This window comes from Nannobrachium achirus, assembly GCF_963921795.1.
Source record: "Nannobrachium achirus genome assembly, chromosome: 14".
Taxonomy (NCBI): Eukaryota; Metazoa; Chordata; class Actinopteri; order Myctophiformes; family Myctophidae; genus Nannobrachium; species Nannobrachium achirus.
In genome coordinates, this window is record NC_137821.1 from 46,799,430 (window position 1) to 46,817,837 (window position 18,408).

An 18,408-nucleotide genomic window follows, 5' to 3' on the forward strand; every position below is an offset into this window, starting at 1 on the left:
TGCAGGACATTAAGCTTTATGTGAACTTACTCAAGATTAAAACATTTCATTCCTCATTTCTTCAGAATCTTCAACCAAACATGGCAAAACTCATATGGTGTGACTGTCCTGACCTTGTTTCTCAAAGTGGGAACTTGAATAAAACTAAGAAAAATAATTGCTAAAAATCATTTGAAAATGAATTTAGGCTAAAAAGAATGTCTATTTTGAGCCTATATCTTTTCAAAGTCAAAGCATAATGTTTTCAGTCATTTCTGATCAAAAACATTTTGTCCCCCAACCCAAAATCATTTGGTGTGACACTAGTTTGGAAAAATTAAACAGGCAATTATTTGGACACCTATTGGCTAGAGAGGTCCTTCTTCTGTAAGGCTATTCAGCACTCCCAGCACAACTGCAAGACAGGTGTCTGAGGTGAGTTATGATTTTAACATTTTCATGAAATGCCATCTTGTTGAAACGTTGACAAACTCACCATTCTGGATGTCTTTTGGTGTGACACCTTTTCTTTAAAAAAAGCTTAAGTTATTTGACGTTTTGGTCATATTTCCATGTAGATCTAGGCTGCTTTGTTATAGCTAGCATGCTGTTAGCATGCTAATGTGTACATAGTAGCCTCAAGGTAAACCTAAATGGAGAAAACAGTAATATGGTGTGACACTTAATCATATGGTGTGACAGGTCTGCTTGTCACACCATATGACTTGACTGTCACACCATATGATTTATACTGTATTTAACTACAGATATAACAACAAATAACAAAGTTCCATGTTTCTTTTGTACATTTAAACATTTGTTTTAAACATTTTTACATAAAATGAAATTTAGCTTCATTCAGTGATACTTCAAATTCATCAGACAGAGCAGAAACCCCTTCACAGAAACCTTAACATATTGTTTCAATCTAAACAATATTTTCTCTTTGTCTTAAACTATACATTCCATTTTCTTTTGTCAGCTGGAAAATGACAAGTGCTGAGAGAACGAGAAAGTACAGGGAGAAACTAAACAATGACCCAGCAAGGAGAGAGGAGCCAAAGGGGCGAGACTGCATTTTCTACGAAGAGCAGGAGGTTGTCTGTGGCATAGCAGAACCGCAACAAGGCAGCCGGTTTGCTACCCTCACCAAATACGACTGGCTGATGTACAATACAGTCTAAATGTATAATCTAATCTGATCTAATACTTTTGTACTTTCACTCACTGGACTGGACAGTGGACAGTGTTAAGGTAGGACCCGAGACAAAACTAGCGAAAATAGCTGATCTACAAGCTCTCAACACGTTGTGCTGCGAGAGCTTGTAGATCAGCTATTTTAAGAGTTGCGCAACCCAGCACTCTTTAGCTAGTGGAGATGTGGTGTAATGTCATGATTCCTAATTACATTTGTTCAACACAAAATGCTGTGTTCAAGTTCAGGAGACTTCGGAAAAAAGCAATTTACCTGAATGCTGAGTTCTGTTTCCACTAATTGGTGTTAATAAAATGTTGCCTTCAATGCCTTGGCTCCAAGTGTGGCTATGCGCCTTATTGTCCCTTTAGGATCCTTCTGCCGTGGGCCGGCAGAAGACTTAGGTGTGCGTAGCATTCCTGTGCACATCCTCATCATCCATCTACTACTACAATTCTTTCTTATCCCATGTTAAAGCCCTACAATAATATCCTGTTCAGAAATATTAAGGCCATGTTATCCTGGGTAATTGTTTAATCAATCAGTAAAGTTCAGTACTCACTAATAGGTAGGTTAAAACACAGTTTGCTTTGACACATGAAGATATGATCATACGGTGTGACACTAAATCATTTGGTGTGACATTCCAAATAGTGAGAAATCATACCTTTATTAATGATTAAACCAAAAAAATGTTTATGGATTACATAGAGAATATTATCAGGAAGAGTCACAAATATTTGTGTAATTTTAGAGAAAGTTTTGACAGAATACATTTAAAATATGTTGTAAGATCATGAACATGGGCCTCACACAGAGTGTCGATTATGAAAAAAATATACAGATATAATTAATTTTCTAAAAACTATAGTGGATCACTGGTTAGTTATGATAAAGGACTTTGATAAAGTGAGTAACTTAAGAAAGATGTACTCCATTTTCATTTTATGAACAATTATTTTCATGTCACACCATATGACGATTTTAGGCACAAGTACAACAAACTGCTGAATAAAGTCTGATTCCAATAACATATCTAAAAACAAAATGTATTTCCATAAGGTTGAGAGTGAGTAGAACAAAAGTAAATAACTTTTATGCCTGCAATTTAAAGTTTTTTTAAAAACACATTTTTTGGGGCGTCACGTCACTGACCCAAATACTAAATTGTGATCTCAACTGTCAGCAGAGGAATGTGGTGCCACCTTGTGGATTCATGTTTAAACAAATTCTTCTTAAAAATATATAAATATACAAGGAGCCAAATGAGCCAGTCTTTTGAACGGCTCTTTTTAGTGAGCCAGATCGATGGTACTGTCTCACTTCAAAGAGCCATAAATCCCACCTCTAATGCAGAATGGTTAGGCACAGGTGTGTGTGTGTGTGTGTGTGTGTGCGTGCGTGCGTGCGTGCGTGCGTGCGTGCGTGCGTGCGTGCGTGCGTGCATGTGAACTGAATCTAACTGATGGCTTAGTTTGGTTTTCAGAAAAACTACATTTCCCAGAATGCAGCAGCTAAGATGGCTGCTTGTTGCAATCAGTTTGATTTGTCAGCACCTGGCCCCAACACAGCTTCTCCGAGTCAGGCAATCCAAATGTTTTTGCTCTTAACCACCGAGCTCTGCTTCACTGTGTAGCTGGCTCTCGAAGGGACTCTTCCATCGAGCAGTAAGCAAAACTCCACTATGTTCTCCTCTGTCGCACATTTGCTCTGTATTTTGCCACATTGCTAATGGTGGTTCTATCTGTTCCTATTGTAGGCAAATTAGGAGCTGCATCTGAGTCTTGGAAGAGAAATGGCATGTGTTAATGGAAGCAACGGCATACGTGAAACATATGTTTCGAATGTAACCCCTTTTTGTTAAGTTCTGGAAAGAAGCATATTTTGAGTTAAAAGCCCCGGTTTTGGGAAGAACTTTATTTCATGTTTTAGGGGAACGCCCCATTGAATAAAACAACGCTTATTGCGTTTTCACCTTGAGAACTGTTTCCGTGTGCTGGTTTGGGTTCAGACTTCACAATACTTAATGTTTAAAAACTTTATTTGAAGATGTTTACTACTTGAATTATTTGAAAACATTGTGATTTAAAAGACATGCCTGAAAATGGCTAGGTTGTTAACCTTCTGTTTTGAAGGTTTACAACCTGATGACCAACTCTTCAACAAAGACAACTAATGAAAAAGTTGGAAAATAAAGATATTGAGTTAAAACCTTGAGGAGTTCTTTGGAACTATTTTATGTCTGTTGCATATAGTCTTTTGCATACATGTTGTTGTGTAGAGGTCAATTTGTGCTTTTACCAATAACTATGCCGATTAGTGTAAAATCTGCAGAGTCTCTGTCATTTATAGCGCCACCAGAAGGCCGAAAACGCATTCTTCAATATTACTCCTTCAGATTTTATCCGATAATCACACAAATGGGCACACAGTATCTCTACAGTGATGTAATCATGACGGATTTGTCCAATATCATATTCTATCTAATTGGCTAACATTGAATTCCAAGGTTTGCAGGATTGCTCCTTTTTGAACAAAATGTCTCAAACGCAGCCTGCTATTTGTGTGAGATTCTGCACGCACATTCCCACTAGGCCAAGGAACAGATGCCACCCTTCTCACATTGGCCTGTTATAGCGCCACCAGCGGGTCAATTTTTGCAAAACCCATTTTTGGAACAAAATGCCTCAAATCCCGCATGCAGCGTCCGATTGCCGTGAAAGGCCAAAGAACACGTGGTACCCTTTTGACTTTGGCCTATTATAGTCACCACTAGGCCAAAAAAAAACACCTGACCTGCTGGAGACCTGTTCGGAAGAACACTGCTTCTAGTTTTTCTTTGATTTCTTCTTTGCTTTCCCTTGATGCTTTTTTGCTTTCCTACTTTTTCTACCTTGGCCACTTTATCGCTGCTTGCAGCTATATTTGTCATTTATTATTGTTGCTCAAGGGCAATGACATGTTCCCTATTGGTTCTGGCATTGAAATCAGACCTCCCAGTCACAAAACTAAATGCTTATAATGCTAAAGTGTATGCATTTATTGAACAAATAGGTTACATGAGTGCTATTGGTAAACCTCAATAAAGATGAAATAGCCTACCGTATGTCAAAAAAGGCATAAAAACTCCAGGTCCCGGCACTCAAGGCAGATTTTATAGGTAAAAGTACATTTGGGATACAGACATGCGATAGCATTTATTGTTGTCTTTATTGATGTCTTTTATGACACACTATGATCTTTCTTTACTTTACTGAACTAATACTGATACCGGTATGCCCACTTAAGTGTAATAGTTGCATGTCCAGTGTTTGAAACCTGTCTCTTATGTGTTCATTCCTATAGGTGTTGCTTCCTCCCCTGTCATCATCTTAGTGGGGATCAGCAGTGATGCAGTGGTTTTAGGGTGTGAGTCTAAAGGCTGGTATCCACAACCTGAGGTGTCTTGGCTGGACAGTGAAGGAAAGCTCCTTCCTGCTGAACCCTCAGAGACAGTCAGAGGTACTGATGGTCTCTATGCAGTCAGAAGCAACGTCACTTTGAAGAAGACTGACAACAACACCTTCACCTGTAGACTTCAACAACACAACATCAACCAGACCAGAGACACACACATCCATGTTCCTGGTAAACATGTTTGCTAAAGTATTCATCTAACACTTTGAATGTTTTAACACTTACAGCATGGAGCGGTCGGGTCAACCACACAGATTTAGAGATTTTGAAGTCAATTTAAGTTTGTGCAGGAAGCTCTCAGAAGGCTCCCCTTCCCTGGCTTTTCCTAAATATTCCTTATACATGTACGTGTGTCTTTTCTGCAAACAAAATATGGCCACTTTATACCAAAACCAACATTGAATTTGCAGCCAGATTGATCGTCTCACCCCCTCTACCATTAGGGCTCACACTTAGTACCACCTGGGGATGGATTATTTTTGTAATTGTAAGAGAACATTTTCATCCACTGTGCAAGGATCTGGGTGTGTTGTGTGTGATAACAAGACTTGTACAAACTTGACATGACTATAAACTTATAAACACAGTGCTTTAAGAAGTAGAACACAAAGGATTCACACAATCTCAAACCGTCTCTGTCTGTCTGCACCTCTTTGACCTCAGTGCATGCCGCACTGCACAGTAAAACATATATGGAGGCAACCTGTATAGGATAGGTCTGTCACAGGTTATCCTGATGACTTCAATTCCAGCTCACATTTACACAGTAAATGTTATTATAATTTAATAACAAAATGATGTAAATGTCTGAATGCAGTTTCATTAGTTTTATAACTGATTAAAGGACCTAAAGAGAATTATATCAACTTTACCACTGAACCACACTACATTTGGCAGGCGCTCAGCTCATAATTATGCTCTGTTTTGTCTCTTACATAATGTGAAGTGTGAGCTGTGAGCAGGATTCAAATCTTGTGTCAACAGCTAATCAATTTACAATACAATGATATCCCTGCAGTGTGGGGGAGAAAGTATTAGACCCAGAGGGAAGACAAGAAGCCAATGAAAAGCTCAGGAAAAGGGTCAGATGATCACAAGGCCAGTTGTACAGTAAGAGATAAACTGCAAGTAGGGGTGTAACGATAAATTTTGATAGCGATTCGATACATATCACGATACATGGTTGACGATACGATACATGGCGATACGATGTGATTCGGTTCAATGATTTAAAATCGATCTAGTAACTATTTAGCAAAGAAATTAAATCTGTGTGAAAGGTGTGGACAGGTTTTTAAGGGAAACATGTATTATTATGGATTTAAATAAGTAAACACAGTGATTATCTGCCAAATACATGGACATTGTATATTGACAAACCTGCACCTTGACATGAACCCAGAGACACATTTATCAATAGACCAGTGTAGTTATATGGAAAAGAAAAGTAATTAAACCCCTCCTTTTAAATCTTTCTTCTTAAAAATGCTAGATAGTATCGATACAATCGATTCTTTGCACTGCCGATTCGATACGATACAAAATAAAACGATACGATTCGATTTTAGCTGTTTTCATTTCGATATACCGGTACTTCGATTTTATCGTTGTCTTTATTGATGTCTTTTATGACACACTATGATCTTTCTTTACTTTACTGAACTAATACTGATACCGGTATGCCCACTTATAAGTGTAATAGTTGCATGTCCAGTGTTTGAAACCTGTCTCTTATGTGTTCATTCCTATAGGTGTTGCTTCCTCTCCTGTCATCATCTTGGTGGGGACCAACAGTGATGCAGTGGTTTTAGGGTGTGAGTCTAAAGGCTGGTATCCACAACCTGAGGTGTCTTGGCTGGACAGTGAAGGAAAGCTCCTTCCTGCTGAACCCTCAGAGACAGTCAGAGGTACTGATGGTCTCTATGCAGTCAGAAGCAACGTCACTGTGAAGAAGACTGACAACAACACCTTCACATGTAGACTTCAACAACACAACATCAACCAGACCAGAGACACACACATCCATGTTCCTGGTAAACATTTTTGCTAAAGTATTCATAATAACACTTTGAATGTTTTAACTCTTACAGCATGGACCACACAGATTTAGAGATTTTGAAGTCAATTTAAGTTTGTGCAGGAAGCTCTCAGAAGGCTCCCCTTCCCTGGCTTTTCCTAAATATTCCCAACAGCTAATCAATTTACAATACAATGATATCCCTGCTGTGTGGGGGAGAAAGTATTAGACCCAGAGGGAAGACAAGAAGCCAATAAAAAGCTCAGGAAAGGGTCAGATTATCACAAGGCCAGTTGTACAGTAAGAGATAAACTGCAATTGTTAAATAGATGTGTTATAGTTCTATGTCAATAACAGATTATGATGTCTTTTATTATTTGTAGGAGATTTCTTCATGGTTCAGTCCAGTTCCTGGGTTGTTTATACCATCATAGCTGTTGTCTTCCTGTGCAGTCTTCAGTGTCTTGTAGTGGGCTTAGCTTTATGGAGACTTAAGATCACCAGTAAGTTACAAATTCACTTCTTGAAACAGTTTTATTATAAAATCCAATTAAGTATTTCAGGTAATATAATAACTTTACATTGATTATTTATTGATTTGATTACAATGAATGAATTCACCGTACTTAAAATATTTTATTGTAACTTTGACATATAAGTCTGAGTCTGAGCACAAGTCCTTATATTGTAAATGATGTGATACATTAACTACATCCATAAAGGATGTAATTATCTTCTTTTGTTCAGTAACTCAAATAATACAAAAACATAGGTTTAGTTTCATTGCACAATTTTGTAGTGTTCTGTAGTGTTGTTTAGTTTGACATGAACATTTTCCTTACAATTAGATATAAACAGCATCTTACATGGTGTTCAACTTAATATATTCACAGAGACCCGGAGACAACATAAGGACCAAACAGAGAAACAGAAGAGAGAGAGAGTCCTGCTGATGTCAGAGGGAGATAACAAAGTGACAGAGATAGGTGACCTTCAGATTAAACTAAATCAGAAAGAGAAGGATATTCATTCTATTATTCAGCAAAGTAAAAATGACATTGATGAACTTAAGGAGAAAAGGGATCAGGAAAAACAGCATCTAGTGGGAATTCAATCACAGCTACAGAACAACCTAGATGAGAAAGATAAGTATATTCAAAGCTTGGATGACACCATTCAGGGCCTGAAAGACCAAGGAAAGAATCTCACTCTTCAACTGAAGGGAAAAGATGGTGAACTGGAGAAGGTAAATGAGAGAGTGATGATTATTCAGCAAAATAAAAATGAGTTAGATGAACTTGTGAAGACAAAGGATCAGGAAAAACAGCATCTAGAGGGAATTCGATCACAGCTACAGAACAGACTAGATGAGAAAGATAAGTATATTCAGAGCTTGGTTGACAAGATTCATGAACACAAGGACCAAACAGAGAAACAGAAGAGAGAGAATGTCCAGCTGATGTCAGAGAGAGATAACAAAGTGACAGAGATAGATGAACTTAGGAATAGTCTAGATGAGAAAGAGAAGGATATTCATTCTATTATTCAGCAAAGTAAATATTACATTGATGAACTTATGGAGAAAAGAGCTCAGGAAAAACAGCATCTAGTGGGAATTCAATCACAGCTACAGAACAACCTAGATGAGAAAGATAAGTATATTCAAAGCTTGGATGAAACCATTCATGGCCTGAAAGACCAAGTAAAGAATCTCACTCTTCAACTGAAGGGAAAATGGTGGTGATTATTCAGCAAAATAAAAATGAGATAGATGAACTTGTGAAGAAAAAGGATCAGGAAAGACAGCATCTGTTTCAGGACAGATTAGAGAACAAAGATGACAAGATTCATGAACACAAAACAAAGATAGAGAAACGTACAAAGGATTCTGAGGCTTTAGAAAAGGAAAACATGGCCCAGAAAATACATCAGGAAGACCTGAGGAGCCAAGTAGAGGAGCTCAAACTTCAACTGAAGGGAAAAGATGGTGAACTGGAGAAGATAAATGGGTCATTAAAGGAAATAAACGAACAACTGATGCAGAAGAGCAAGGATATCCAAAGTAGAGATGAAACTAATCAGGAACTGATAAAGGAAATTGAGAAACATAAGCAGAATGAGGTGGTGATGGACGGTGATGATGATTAGTACAAAACACTGATGCTGAACTTCAAACCAGCCCTCCATACCTCCAAAACTTGATCAACCCCTACACCCCCACCCGTTCACTTAGATCAGCCAACACAGGGATGCTGACAGAACCCTCGCTAAAAACCCCAGGGCAAAAATCCACTCGTCCGAGACAGTTTGCCCTCCTGGCAACCAAGTTGTGGAATAAACTCCCTGTCACACTTAGAACAACGGACTCACTCGCTAGCTTTCGCCGTGGACTGAAGACTCACCTTTTCAGACTCCACCTAAACCAGCACTACTGAAAAATCAATGACCATACATGAAGCTAGTTAGCATTTGTTTTTTAGGTTTTTAGAACTTTTTTTTTCTTTACTGATTACATTGTGTTTTTTCTAGATAGATATTTGCCTTTGTTATATTGCTGTTGATGTACTGATATATTATCTTGTTTATTATTGTGATGTCTTATCTGCTTATTGTAAGTCGCTTTGGATTAAAAGTGTCTGCTAAATGCCTAAACTGTAAACTGTAAACTGATTAGTAGCAGCAACAGTATGTTCTTTCAAATACTATTAAACAGTTCCAGGAAACATGTCAGCATAAAGAGCATGACTTGCAAAAGTAGATAGACATCTTTCTCTTTCATCCGTCTCTCTCTCATACGGATTTCCAGGAAAATGCCTTCCAGATGTTCAAATCCTGTTCTATCGATGCAATCCACACGCTATTGAAGTCCTCTAGAACTCTACCTCCAGCCTCGTACCAATGGTTCATCTTAGTTTCTTACCAATGAGCTTGAGGCTGATATTCATGCACTCCATCTGTGTCTGAGACTAGGGCAATGTCGTTTGCATCGTTATGGTTGGTGGTGATTGTTGCAAGGGTGGGGGGATACAATTGGTCTGTTTATCTGTACTTCTAGACAAACAAGTTGAATGAAAATAAGAATGTATTACGTTTAGTGTTTTTAATTATGTGAATAATTACAGAGAAAATTTTGATTTTTATTCAAGGTCCATTTGTTGTGTTTTCAACTGTGCTGATACGTTTATGAATTGTGTTTTGTGAGTTTTTAATTTTCCCTATCCTGTAAATAACAAATGTGACCACTTAATAAAATTCAAAATTCAATGTGTGTTGTGTGACCACTTATCTATTCGCTTCCATACTTATCTACTGTATATCTAAACATATATCTGTTACTTGTGAACAGCTACCGATTTCTGTCCTCTAGTTCATTTTCAACCTTTTCAGGCCCCAAAATAATCATATTTTAACTGGTCACCCCCCACCCTGACGAGCACTAAGATAATACGGTTCTATTGTGAAAATAGCCGATCTACATGCTCACAACGCCTTGCGTTGCGAGGCGTTGTGAGCATGTAGATCTGCTATTTTCAAAATTTCGGCCTCTAATATTTATTTGACAATTTGTCCAATGCTTAATTTGTCGTTTTAGTGGTATTAAAAAGTCCTTAAATTGTCACTTTAGAACTGGGCAGATACCTTCTATACACTTAGGGTTAGGGTAAACTTTACGTTGTTGTTTTTTTTACTTTTGAGTGAGGAAAACAATGTTGCACATTAAGTTAATCATCTGGGGACCCCCCAAAAATAATTTGGGGACCCCCCTGGGGGTCCCGACCCAAAGGTTGAGAACCACTGCTCTAATTAAACTGAAGATATTTATCAGCTAAGTAAGTAGTTAGTAAGTAAGTATTCACCCCTGGACTTGTGTCATGGCACCCATTTGAGAATCCCTGCCCTACAGGTTATAGACACTGTCCATGGTGCTGATCTTTATCACTCCAATCCATGTACACACTAGTAAGACGCCTCAGGGCGACAAGCGACCTCGCCCTAAAGGGCAACCCCCTTTAGGGCAAAATAAGAAAATAAAATAAAATAAATAAACAGTATACAGCAGATTCCAAGGTGTCTAATCTAACTAAATTCAATTGAAGGCCAGGGAAAACAAGTGATTTTTTCAATAAAGATATAAATATAAAAGAAGCCAGAGCGTGATGTCAGAGCGGCAAACCCTTTCTGGTTGAGTGATTCCCCTGACATCTCAGTGACATCAGAGCATGATGACATGATGATGACACATTTTTACGATCTATGGGTTTGCCCATAGACCGTCAAAATGTCTACACGTCTACACACGGACAAGCTGTGTTTTACAAGTAACAACAAGCATCATCCTCCATATCTAAAGGCAATAACAACATGTTTAAAACAAAAGTACTATATATATATATATATATATATATATATATATATATATATATATATATATATATATATATATATATACCGGTACACTATTAAATAGTAAACTTTAAAACCTATTTTGTGAGTCACAGTATTATATTTCCATTTCTTCATAGTTCATTGCCACATATAGTAGTCTCAAGGCACTGAGTAACATTGAACAGGTTTTACAGCAGTGATTCCCATAACTTCAGTCTAAGCAAGCAGGTTAAACCCATCAAGACCTGAGGCTTTTCTACAAATGCCCCCTAGGAGTTATTAAAAGAGTTTTTGGCCAAACCGCAGACGTGCCAGGGACCCCCAGAAATGATTTGTGTTTAAAACATGCTACGTTTTTAAGAAATGTTCAAAAATAGCAGATATACAAGATCACAGAGCGGCATGAAGTGACGCGCTGAGCTTGTGTATCTTTGAGGTTTCTGAAAAACGTATGTTGCTATACAGTGTACCCTGTGAATTTTGCGACACAGAATTTGCACAAATACCCACAGATTGTGGAAAATAAAATTTATTTGCATATTGTGTTGTGTTCATGGCTACAAGGCCCGACCTATAAATACATTTACGAACCAATGGCATTGCATGGATAAACAATAGTAAATGTGGTCTTAACAAGATATAACATTATTAGAAACATTGTTAGAAACTACCCCTACAGGGAAGAAAAACATCCTGCTCGACAACTGTCCAATAAAGACAGATTTCTAATGTTGGCCAATGAGAAACCCAGCTAATATATGTTGAAACAAGTGAAAACAGGAACTATTGGAGGTTTTTGTTTTTAATTAAGAAACCCTTCCTCGGGGTGCCCGCTGGCCTAGTCGTCAGGGCGCATACCATATACTAGGCTATGATACCTGCTGGCGTCGCCAGTTCGATTCCCGATCCGGACGACCTTTGCCGCATGTCATTCCGTCTCTCTCCCCCTTTCCTGTCAGTCTACTGTCCTGTCAATAAAGGCATAAAAAGCCCAAAAACAAATCTTAAAAAAAAAAAGAAACCCTTCCTCTCAATCAATTACTATCTAAGATTTTCTCATTTTATTCCCAGTACAATTATTGGTTTATTCTTACAAGGTAATCATATCTTTAAGCTCTAGGCATCCTCTGCCCTCTCAGAACACCTGTCTGACATCCTTGCTTCTTCTAATTGAAATAGGCCTACTATTCCAGTGTCATACTGTATCATGCAATTTTCTTCGTTAAGATTTTCGGGTATAACAAATCAGAAAATCCATGATTCCATTTGCCATCTTGGATTAAGAGAAATGGCAACCTTTGAATATTCCAGGCGTGCACAGGGATCGGTGAACAAATGCTATTGGCCCAAGTCTCCCGGAGTGATTCCCCGGCTAGTATCCCCGCCCTTCTGAACCAAAGAATGGCCACGCTTGGTTAGGCTAGATGTGCTCAGAGTATTCACCATATTCCTGGCCATTCTATGGAGGCTGCCATTTTCCTTTTACAGAGGGCGCTGGAGCATTTTTCTTTGTGTGCTGCTTCATAAACATCTTTTCACTTCCTCCCAAGTAAGGAATTGACATGGAATTGTCTGTTGCCAGATTTTGCCAAAGAAATAAGCCCAACAGAAGCAACTACAGTAGGCTATACTACTTTACATTCACATTTGAAAATGGCAGATCAGCAAGCTCACAATGTGTCACATTGCGACACATTCACATTGCGACACATTGTGAGCTTGTATATTTGCAATTTAAAAAATATTGAGGGAGAAAAAAAAGAAATTTGAATATTTTTGAAACATTTTAACAACATAAATCTGTGTGGAGGTCCCTGGCACCTAGGGTTGCCACCCGTACCGTATAATACGGAATCGTTCCGTATTGGACAATTAAAAGATGCGTTCCGTATTGAACCAATACGGAACGCGGTTTGTTCCGTATTTAACCAAATGCCCCATAAAGGCCTGTCACACAAACCTCAACACAGCATTTAACAATAATGAATGAAATAAAACACAGGAAAAGACAGCAAAAGGAGAGAGAGGCTCGCAGTCGCTGCGCTCTGCGCTCTGCCTCGTCCTCTCCTCTCCTCTCTGCCCGGGCTGCCCGGCCCCTGTCTGCATAATGCGCTGCATGTCGCTGTCAATCACCGTTACCTAGTTACAGTCAGTGATCACTGAACTTCCTCCTTCCACCAGGCAGATGCACACCGCACGCTTTAAAAGCAGAAAAGAATTAGTGCTCCATGGTTAATCGTTTTCAAACCGAAATCGCGATGTGAAATCCCGCGATTAGCGAATCGCAAAGGCCACGGTTTCTCTGCGAAGTAGTCTTCCCAAGCAACATGGAGACGTTTTAATTTTTAAAATCCCTTCATAATTGACTAAAGCAATGATCAAATCAAACTGTGATGACTTTCTTTGCTTCCACGCATCTCCACAGCACACTGCTGAAAGACAAAGTGAATGTGATTTTTTGGCACAGTGGTCACTGTGCAGGAGCATGGGAACAGCATGGGAACTAGGGATGCTGCAGGTGTTACAGCACCCCTATGGGGAAGTTCTCATTTTTTATTTAAATAAGAAAAGAACAAATCAAACATAGCAAAAATACAATCTATCATGTTGTGTGTTATAGTTATAACTATTCTATGCATTTCATGGGTTTGGGACTGCATTTCTTCGCCGGCCGGCGGCTGTGCCACGCGCACGGAACGCACAGAACGCACGCACCGCGTGCCCGGAAGAGGTGTTCCTTATTTCAATTTCTGAAAGGTGGCAACCCTACTGGCACCACATATTTTCAGATGGGGGTCTGCGACTGTGGACAAATATGTAATCTGGGGTCCTTGATATGAAAAGATTTGGGAACCACTGGTTTCAAAAATATTAGAAAGTACCTAAGCCCAATAAGCAACTATTCTTTAGAGACACAAATTGCTTATTATAAGCAGACATGGCAACCCAGGTACATTCAGAGCCCAGAGCCTAGAACGCCAACTACTGACACTTTAATGCAAGGACAACAGGAAACCAAATGATGTTTTTCAGGCCAGCTTTTTCAGCCTCCGCCTCTTTCAGGATATGAACAGGAAGCCGGGGGCGGGGCCAGGAATAACGTGATGTCCATGATGCCTGAACTGTACCCTTACAGTGTAAGTAAGCCCTATGGGGCTTTTAAGCCGTGACATCATTTTGTAGGCAGAGGAGAACTCTGCCCCCAGAGCATTTTCTGTCCCTCGCCATTTCAACAGATCCGAGACAAAAATAACGACCAAAGTATAATTCTAAGGGACGGTCCGTTTAAAATGAATAATTGGTATAGTCCATAAGAGGGGGGGGGGGGGGGGTCATCAAATATTTATCTGAGCAGTTGGGGGGGCCATGTTTTTTTTATTTTGTCTGTAGGGGGGGTCATGCAACTTTAATTGGTCGAATTTTGTAATTAAAAATGCTTAGCTTTGTTGTTTATCTAAACAACATTAAGTTAGTATATCAAAGTTTCACCCCTACATAGTTGACTCAACTTGGTACATTCCAGTCCTACACGTCCCTCGGCCCCGCCCCCGTGCTCACACAGGAGTTTCCTGGTAGCAGCTGGATACATAGGCTAACAAACACCTTATTTGTTGTCACAACTCGAAATGTTCACTTAGCTAGCCTTACACCTAACAACTTTGGTAAGATTGTGGACAGATTTGGGAAAGATTTCTTAAAGACTACCCCTCACACTATAAGATTTGAAAAAGACTCCCCAAAGACTGTATGATTTTTCAAAGATTTAAGTTGTTAGATGTGTATGCCTCCAAAGATTTTGTAAAGACTGGTTCAAGATTCCCTTTTATTTGCTGAAATATGACTATTATATAGCCTTGTGTTCCAAAATAAATTATAATATTATTATAAAGCATTGGGCTAACCATAAATTAAAATAGACGATCTACAAGCTCAGTCACAGCGTGTCGCATATTGCAGTATTGATACTTTTACTTGATTACTTTTTCTATCACGCACATGCAGTGCACACACACCGAGCTCCGCCTTCCTCCCCCAGCCCTCTGTGCCTCTCCTCTCTAGTTTTCTCCTCTCAGCCGGCGCAGATCGATCCTATCAACTATTATCAACGTTGAATGTTTGGAATAATGAAAACGCGGAGAAATAACTAATAAAGGGCTGTCGTAGTAGCTAGTAGCCGCACCAACAACGACCAGGCTGGCAGCTCAGGCAGCGTCTTTTGGAGAATGAATGGCTTGGCTTTTGGCTTGTTCTGTTTTGGTTGTAGGCTAGGTTACGTCATTGTATTCATTCAGACTCAGCCCCGATTTGTGAAAATATTAAACCAGTTTGATATTCTCGTAACAGAATCTGGCTCTCAAGTTGGGGTAAAAATCGAGTCGGACCACTACCTCACATTTAACGATTGAGTAACGACTGAGTCACGGGAGCGCGCCGCAAATAGCCCCGATTTTATTACGATTGAGAAATCTTTTCAAAGTTGTTAGATGTAAGAGGGCCTTACCAAGAGAGGAATATAAGCATACCTCCAGTTCCCCCCCCCCCCCCCCCCCCAAAAAGAAAAGCATGTAGAAAAAAAGGTGTGTAATTCTCTCTCTCACTCTCACTCTCACACACACACACACACAGCTGCAGTGGGAAGGAGTCAAGGAGAGAGAAAAGACTCATGCATACTTTGTTTACTTTGCTTGGTTTTCATATCATGGAAAATGGATCACAGTTGCTCAATCTTTCTTTAGTTTGGAGTGTTGTTGTAACCCCACCTATGGAACCAAATGGACCCCCAACATCAAATAGTGTGTTATAAAATTTGCCTCTAGGTATTGATAAACCTATAGGCTATAGCAGCAATTATCTTAAACTAGTATCTAGTAAAATAACGGGTGGCTCTTAATAGCTGCTTTGTGAGTTTCTGTAACCCAGAGAAGGGATAATATGGACCCTCAAGGCTGTCATGGGTCCAGTGGTGGAAAAAGTAGTCCAATTATTTAAGTAAAAGTATCAATACAATAATGAAGAAATACCCAGATACAAGTAAAAGTCTGGAATTCAAAATGTACTTGAGTAAATGTACAGAAGTATTGGCATCAAAATGTACTGAAAGTACCAAAAGTAAAAGTACTCTGTTCTGCACATTGCAGGCTGTGTTAAAAGTAACCTGTTCTTTTCTGATCTTTTGAAAATAGCAGATCTACAAGCTCACAATGCGTTGCGTCTATTTTCAAATGGCCAAAAATGTATAGGCTATAGGGCTGAAGTGGTTGATGTATGTAATCCAAATATACAAAGTAACTAAAGTTTTCAAATAATTGTAGAGGAGCAAAAGTACAATATTTGTCTCTGAGATGTAGTGGAGTAAAAGTATTACAGTATTGGAAATTGGAAATACTCAAGTAAAGAACAAATACCTCAAAATTAAAAAGTACAGGACTTAAGTAAATGTACTTAGTTATTTTACATCACTGCATGGGTTTCTCCTGTTGTCTTGAATACAAAAAAACATTGTTTATAGTGGGGGGGGGGGGGGGGGTCATGCATTTTCCTCAAGTCTCTCAGGGGGGGTCACCCAAAAATATTTGAAGGGTGTGGGGGGGCCAAGGAAAAATATAAAAATGATATCACATGTGAACCAGCACCCCCTAGTGGAAAAAAACGAATGGTCCCTAACACTTTCCTTTCAACAACAAAGAGAAGAAAAATGTGTAAATAGTAAAAATAGTAAAAAGATTCACGGAAACTGGGGGCAGAAATTCTCCTCTGCCTACAAAATGATGTCATACTTAACAGCCCCATACACCAGGAGTATACTCAAATAGAAATCTTAAGATCCACAAAGAACATATTTAATAAGACAAAGGTCAAGGTCAGTCAAGCCTCATGCGATCTACAAATGTATTTATTTGTATAACTAGAATATTGTATATATTTGTATAACTGCTGTGTGCAATGTCACTTGTTCCTGGGGGTTTGATTAGACTACTTTTGCCAGGTGTGTCCAATGCGTTCACAAATGGAGATTGGGGAGAGGAATCTCCCCAGGTCCATTTGTTTCCATTTGGTCCCCCTATTTTGAATAGTCAACGTATAAATGCACATGTTAAAGTGAACTAGCACCAGGGATGAGAAGCAAACTAAACTCAAGTTCATTTGGAGTTCATTTGGAGTGTACGGTACCTTCAGGTAGATGGTTTAGTCAAGACAAAATTAAATCTCTCTGTCTGCAGTATACGGCAAATGACGTGTGTGTGTGTGTGTGTGTGTGTGTGTGTGTGTGTGTGTGTGTGTGTGTGTGTGTGTGTGTGTGTGTGTGTGTGCGTGCGTGCGTGCGTGCGTGCGTGCGTGCGTGCGTGCGTGTGTGTGTGCTTGCGTCCAATGCTGTGTGTGCACATGTGCGTGTTTGTGTGCACAGTTCTATGTATTGTTCTAGTAGGTGTGGCATGTCATCATGCTGTCTTCAGTCTAGTAAAACCATAAAATACCGGGTTGGTCCTGACAAGAACAATGAATGCTTGTTAAAACTCTTTGACAATCCCCCAAAGACATAATATTATTGTATCTCCTCCAGACTTATAGCATATCGATGGCCAAAACGCAAAACCTCCTATCTGAAAAATTCACTTTGTTGGGAAAATGAAAAAGAAAATGTGTGTTCAACATTAAAACCTTAGAATCTACTATTTCTAGTCATGTGACATTTTTGGCAAAATGAGGGGCAGAACGATCTTGCAGACAGACTGACCATGTGCAGCAAAGCCTGTTGTCCTCATTTCAAGTGAAATCCAAATCCAAATCCAGATGGGAGGTTTTGCGTTTTGGCCATCGATATTATGCACATTTATTCCAGTATAGTAGCCATATGCAACATACTGTTATACAAACACTGCACTACAAAATGCTGCTGCCTAACACATATTAAGAGAAGTGAGCATATCACACCAATCCCTTCAGAGGTTACCTGTGTGTTTTATAACCGATTTTAAGGTTTTACTGCTTGTCTGTAAAAGCCTTAAGGTGACGGTTTGGCCCCTCAACCCCTGCCTGGGGATCTCAGACATGCACACTTTTAATCACTAGAACCCTATTCCATCCCTATTTCGGGGGCACATATGTCAAAAATAGCTGATTTCCAAGCTCGCCGCGCGTCACAACGCTATGCGTCATGAGTTTGTTCGGCATATATATATATATATTTTGTTTATTTATTACTTTAAGTACATTTTGATGCCAATACCTTTGTACTTTTACTGAAGTAAATTTTAAATTCCTGCATTGCAGTATTGATACTTTCAATATGGGAGTACCTTTTTCCACTATCTGACGCATACAAATAATTGACAACACAAGTGAATGCAGGGCCTGAAGTGAGTTTGATTTGAAC